Raw genomic sequence first — 7,116 nt, forward strand, 5'->3', positions numbered from 1 at the left:
AGAGATCATATGGAATTGTGTCAATCTCTGTGAAGAATGCCACCAGTGGAGAATGGCAGTGGTGCCAATGTCATACCATGACGTGAAAACATGCACAAGGAATCCTAAACTCACATGTGCATTGGCACTTTTGCCATTATCCTATTACAGCCAATAAAATCAGTGGAATGTCAATCTATAGTTTTAGTTTGTCTAGATTACCACTAGCGAAGAATGGCAGTGATGCCAATCTCATGCTGGCCCTAATAAATGGCATTGAGAAGCCTAAACTCACATGTGCATTCTTCTATGTAGTGATCACTATCTCCGCTGTGTAGATATCATATGGAATTGTGTCAATCTCTATGGAGAATGGCAATGGTGCCAATCTCATACCATGAACTGAAAACATGCACAAGGAATTCTAAACTCACATGTGCATTGGCACTTTTGCTATTATCCTACTGCAGCCGATAAAATTATTGGAATGTCTAGACTACCACTAGTGGAGAATGGCAGTGATGCCAATCTCATGCTGGAACCTACATAATCACACTGAGATCATCAAACTCACAGATGGATTGGAATTGGACACCACTCTCCTAGAATACCCCTCCTAGAATAGTAGGGTAAACATTTGTACAAGTGGGGAATGGCAATGGTGCTACTCTCTCTTATTAGGCCCTAGAAAATGGCATTGAGAAGCCTAAACTCACATGTGCATTCTTATTAGCATCAGTGCCCTTCTCTAGAAGGTCAGGTGAGAAAACTCTCATATAATAACCTTCACATAAGGAGAATGGCATTGGTGCCATTCTCTGATTCTCTGCAATCCATGTGATGAATCGAACTTCTGCCATTCTCCTTAACATCATGGAGGATGGCACTAGTGGCATTATCCTCAAACTCTCACGGAGGATGGCACTTATGCCATTCTGAACAAACTCACAATCCATGTGCTCAATGGCATTTGTGCATCTTCTAACATCATATTATGTTGGAGAATGGCATGAATACCATTCTTTGTTATAACCATCTTAACTTTGATATTGTGTATATTTGCTTATTGTGTTGGTGTAGTTTTTCATAATGCATATATAAGTTGCTTCACCTTGGTTATTTTGTTAATACAAGTTGCATTGTGGTTGTAATATTTCCTACTACAGTTATGATTTTCTATTATACATTTCATTGTGTCCTTGGTTCTTTTGTTAACAAAACATTGCAAGAATGGCTAGCAAGGGAAAGAGCAAGGTTCGAGAGGTGTCAGTTTATGATGGAGTTAGTTCTGGAAGAGGATGGTTTTTGGATATATACAATAACAAACTCCAAAAACTCCATAAAGTGCATTGTTTTGTGAACATCCAAGGAACAACTTTTGAAGATGTTGGACAAGTTAAAGAGATGGAGGATACCGAGAAAGACAATGTTCCTTGTCTCAAAATTCATACATTGGGAGGCAATGTGTATCAATTGGATCATGCTTATTTTGATCATGCGAGGATGAATGCTACTGGGGAGGAGACGATGATATCTAGGGGTTGGGTTAATGAGCCAGAAAATTATACCAATCAACAGATATTAGGAAGCTTTGATTTGGTAATAAAAGGGATAAAGCAAGATATAAAAAAGAGTAGAAAAGTTTCGAAAAGAACCAAGAAAAGTGATGTTGAGGGATCAAGCTCTCAAGTGTCTCAGAACACATTGAAAGAAAAGGCTAGAGAGACCGGTGAGGAGGAAACAATAGGTGAGAAGGAAATAAGGTCAGATGGAAAAATAAGCATTGGGGATAAACTAGAGGCTAAAGACAAAGAGACAACTTTAGGAGGAAAACAGGGAGGTACGGGAATAGTCACTGATGGAACTGGAAGTGGAGGTGATGCAACGGGGAGTGGTGAGACACATATAACAGGACATGGTGAGAAATCATCTGAAGCAACTATCATCCTGTATAAGAAAACCCAACCAGATGTTGACTTTAAGGCACTACAAAAGAAATTGGAAAGGAAGGACACAAGTATGATAGGCTTGATGGAGTACGTAGAGTACTTCCCATTTGGTTTGGAGTTTGAGGTGTTGATCCCAGTGATGAATTGCTTTAGAGCACCAAGCCAATATGTGTACAGGACATTGACCCTCAGCTATGTCAGTGACTTGGTCAAGAGTTTTGCAATGAATGCACGACCTCCTGCAACATGTGCATATCTTATGCCTTACCACACAGGCACAAATACTCCGATGTGCAAGGAAGAGATAAAGGTGGAAAAGTTAAAGGAGTATAATTATTGGATTCTCGTAGGGTAGCATTCGATTTATGCTGCAAGGATGTTTATAACTAAAGCACATGGAGGAGCCTTCAATCAACGAAAAGGTTTCTATACACGGAGGAAGGCGAGAATTGTTGTCGATGCACCAGTTGAAGCAAGTTGTAAGATATCATCAATGGCCAACATGGAGGCACAGACCGTTTTGAAAAATCAACCATATATCGATATCTTACAACACCTAAGGGCGCAGTGGATTCTCGGGGGGTTCACTATGTATAAACCCTCTATATCACGTGCGTTCAAGGCCTATTTCTAAAATCCCTTAACTGTAAATTTTTCATTAATAAAATGTACCCCTTTTCTATACAAATCTGTAAATTTTTTCCAAAACTATTTTAAATAGTCCCTTATGTATATTTATTTCTGTAAATTTTAGAAATAAAAAATATCCTTCTGTTGAACTCACGTGATAGGGTTACATATGATGAGTGACCCCCCCGAGAGTGGATTGCATTCGGACGACCAAAGAAACCAGCCCAAGGCCTTGTCAAAGGGCATAAAGATCGACAAAGTTGGGATGTGAGTAATAAACTTTGTTTTGTATGCATTTTTTATTTCAAGAATGTTTATGGCTTTGTAAAAGAAATGATAGTAGTGTCAATTCCCTGATGTGAGAATGGCACTAGTGCCATTCTTCTAGTTACCAAGTCATGCTTTTGACATGGTAATGGGAGAATCGCACTAGTGTCATTATTATCTCTATTACATGATTTGGATTAGAAGAATGTCTAAGATGATTTTGATTTTTTTATATAGAATTTTGTAGGAGTTGCAAGCGTATCGATGGGCACAAACTTTGCTACCAAGGACACACACATGGTCACATACGATGATGACATCTACGAACAATGGATTAGGATTTTGACATTGGTGAAGCAGGGTGATCTTGAGGGTCGAAATCCCACAATAACATATATGAGGTGTCTACTAGGATTGGAAGACGAAGGTGTACATGCACTTCAAGCAGAGATTGAGTCTAAAGAAATAGTCTTGGTCAAAAGTCAAGCAAAGACAAGGATTCCATTGAAATGTCTCCACGGGCAATGGAGATTAAGCATGATAGAGCCTGAAAGAAGCGCTCATTAAGGAGTTCAACTCATGTCACCCTTCGCCCCAACATCAAACATGGGATGCCCTTGCAACTTACTTCAAAATTGATTCAATTGTTTATCAGAGCTTCAAGGGTTCATGTGAGTCATGGGTCAAAGAGAAGCTGCAAGTTGGCAAGTCCACATCTGATTTCCCAAAAGCCGCGTCAATCTATGTTGATTGGGTGATTAGTTCAATAGAGGGTAACAAGTCTACATCGCAGTCTTGTTTTCCTTGGACAATTATTCAAGTGAACATGGAGATGGAGGGGGAGAGCTTTCTAACACGTCACTCTAAGGGACAACTTCCAATTAGCTTGTGTGTGCTTGACACCTCAGAGGGATCTGCCAAAGGCATGTGTTGGGATAAGGATGCCTTCAAGAAGTTACTCAGTGGCTTGATGGAGACCGTTGCCACTCCTCCTTCAAGACTCATGCCTAGGCAATAGGATGTGTCTCTACAAGTTCAATGACTACTGTGTGTGCAAAGACATGGTATATGTCTTTGTCTAAAACAATATGGACTCCAATACCCATCTAAAGCCTTCTCTGAGTTGCACACACTCTTGACTGATACTCCCCCTCTAACGGGTGGTCCAAACTCCACCTTCATTGCTGCTGTACCAAAAGTCAGAACATTTTGACTCTCTTTGTCCATGGGATCATATATGAACTCCGTTGAGAGGGTCCTTGGGCCATTCAGCATCTTCACCTGATCTCCGTGTGCCAACATGGAAGATGATGCATGCCCCATTAATACTTGAAAGCTATAAATTTAGAGGCAGTGCAACCATCCATCCATCTATTCATTGCTCAGCGAGATGAGAGGAGAAAGCGCTACTAGTTGGATGAGCGACATCATCTTGAGTGTGGAGGCTATAGGAAATGGGTGACAAAGGCTGAAAGAGAGCATGAAACTGAGCAGGTGGGTGAGGGCAGGAGTGAGGAGCTTTGAACAATAGTGGGAATGACTAAATTGAGCTCCTTCAAATGCCCAATGGGAAAGACATGCATGGCGACTAGAAATGAACTCGAGATGACATTGGAAGTAGTAGTTAAGTCATCATCATTCCAGGAACTACTGAAGTCCGTAATTGGAAATGGCTTGCCCACTTGGATCCATGAAATAATAAGGTTTAGCACTTGCATGTATGGATTTGGAGCCCATGGGCAATTTTTGGTATTGACAATGTCAATAACTTAAGTTGAGTGTACCTGGTTGTTGTAGGATAGTGGCGGGAATCCTCATACCATCTTTCACACTCAAGATATTACAAGCCAAACTTTGCTGCTACATATTCATTGCTCGAGACTGTACTTTTGTCCCTTGTTGCTGTAGAGTGAACATCCGCTGATGGGGTTGTGGGTACTAATAACCCCACACACACTGTTAATGCCTTCACAAACCTCTTGCTCAGTCTATCACCACCAATAGCATGAGAATCTTGTAGCTCTCTCTTTTCAAGACTGGCATTTGCTTTTAAGACAACCTTAATCCATCTTTCTAGTAGCACATGCCGCATAAATGTATTAGGACTCTATGCTCATCGTTTCTCAATGGATATGATTTGGATTGTTCGCAGCCAACTTATCCCTGGCAACATAAGTGCTTTTGATGGCATGCTAGCCTAAGGCCTCCTACTAAGTGCGCTGTTTGTGCTTGGCACTTACTTCCCCTACACTTTGCAATTTGTGAAATGTATCACTACAGGCACTCATTTTTCATGCTAATGATAACATCGCTTACCTTGTGAGGGCTCTTATCATCTTAAAGTCCAAACTTTGGCTGAACGATAATGATTTCTATTTGGTTGTTCCCAAGAGCCACTCATTTCTATTTTAGCTTACCTTGTGAGGCCTCTTACCTACTTAAAATTTAGAATTCAAACGAATGGTAAGAATTTTGTTTGTTTGTTCCCCCGAGAGCCACTCATTTTGGCCATAACATATAATGCTAATTATGAAGTTCCAGTTAAGCTTCCCATTGATTTCATCACCTTTCTACCTCTTGATGATCTTCTTATAGCCTGGAAAAAGGTGGAAAGAGAGTAGCAAAGAGACATCTATGGGGACAAACAAAAGACGGAGCATTGTTGGGAAGCATTTGCATATAGGATACACCCCTTGGGAATTTTGAAATGTGAAGCATGGGTGGCAAATCACCTTGTTGCAAGCTCTCCTCCCCTACAACACATGTCACTCTCTAGCTCTCCTAACTCTCCTCTCTTCTTCTCCTCCCTCTAGTATACATCCACTCTAGCTCTTGCCAAACATGGCCCTTTGGCAACCCTTCCTTCCTTTGTATATTTTCCTTTATATAGAGAGAGATAGAGAAGAGAAGAAATTATATATATATAAAATAGAGATAGAGCAGCATCAAATTATATACTAAGAGCACCAAGCTTACTAAGTTTTAGAAGATGACTTGTGTCTTCTAGCCCTGAGATTGATGGTAGAGGTTGGATGCCATAGCCAATGACCTTCCAAAGTAGCTTTGTTTCCATAGTCATCCCCGTTCTAGCTTTCTTTTCTCTACTACATCATCATAATTGGCAACTCTTCAAGAGCTCTCCTTCTCCTTTCAACTTCAATCTCTCTCCTCATTTGCATCACCATAACTGGCTGTTCTTCTAGCTTTCTTTGTCCATCCACCACTCTTGCCATTTTTCCCCATCATTATCCACCAAAGATCACTACTCTTTACTTCCAGTCATCTCTTTTAAATATTTCCTCCCTCTATTTGCAATTGGAGCACCTCAACCCTTCTTGGAATGCTTTGCACTTTTGGTTCATGCATTATCTTGTAGCTGTGTTGTGCTTCCTTCCAAGTTATTGTTTTTCCATATCCAAACTACTTCTCATCTCTACTGCCAAAAAGATTACCACTCCAAACCTCTTTTGATCGAACACATTTCAATACACACTAGCCGAAAACAATTCAAAGATGTGTTTATACATGTGTGTCTTCTCAAATCACCCTTTGATCCTAGTCACACCTGCTCACATTTGTGACTTCCCAAAGTAGCCTCAAATGTCTCTAGTTCTATCCAACAGCTCCCTAAATATGTTGGACAATCTTCTTTTATCATTATCTCAGTCCAAATTTTCATGTTTGAAACAACCCTTATTGATGGCTGCAATACTAAGCAAACCGTATCTCACTCATTTGCTGTTAGATTTTGCCATTGTGATACCTCCCAACTTCACCTTATTTGACTCCACCTCATTGTCTCATGGTCTCCATGTCCACTCTGCTTTTTTCCATATCCAAACTTCTGGAGTTCCGTGAGGTCCAAGAAAGATTGGAGGTAGAGAGGGTGCAGGAATGCCAGAGACGTGAAAATACTACAAAGGCCTCATCATTAGCACCACCTCCAGCAATTGATGAGAGCAAAAGCTCCATCGATATAACTCGGCATTGTAAGTTCATGATATTTTGTCAATATGAATGAATTTATGTTCTTAGTTTGGCATTGAGAAGATTACTTATGTGATGTCAATTTTTAGGACGTCATCAAAGTTGATAAGTTTAGGACACGTAAAGGTCCCAGTCAAGGTGACAACATCGGTGTGGATTTAGCAGTAGGACACTACATGGGAATGTTCGAGTGCCATAGCCTAGTGTGCTTCCATACTTTGTTCTCCTCTTATGGGAGGGAAGAGATGATAAAGTGCAGGGCACTTTCAATGCTAGTCTCCTCTGTGCCTTTTACCCCTTCTAT

Source organism: Dipteris shenzhenensis, chromosome 21, assembly GCF_047967505.1.
Source record: "Dipteris shenzhenensis isolate YYH24624 ecotype China chromosome 21, Dip_SZ_1.0, whole genome shotgun sequence".
Classification (NCBI taxonomy): Eukaryota; Viridiplantae; Streptophyta; class Polypodiopsida; order Gleicheniales; family Dipteridaceae; genus Dipteris; species Dipteris shenzhenensis.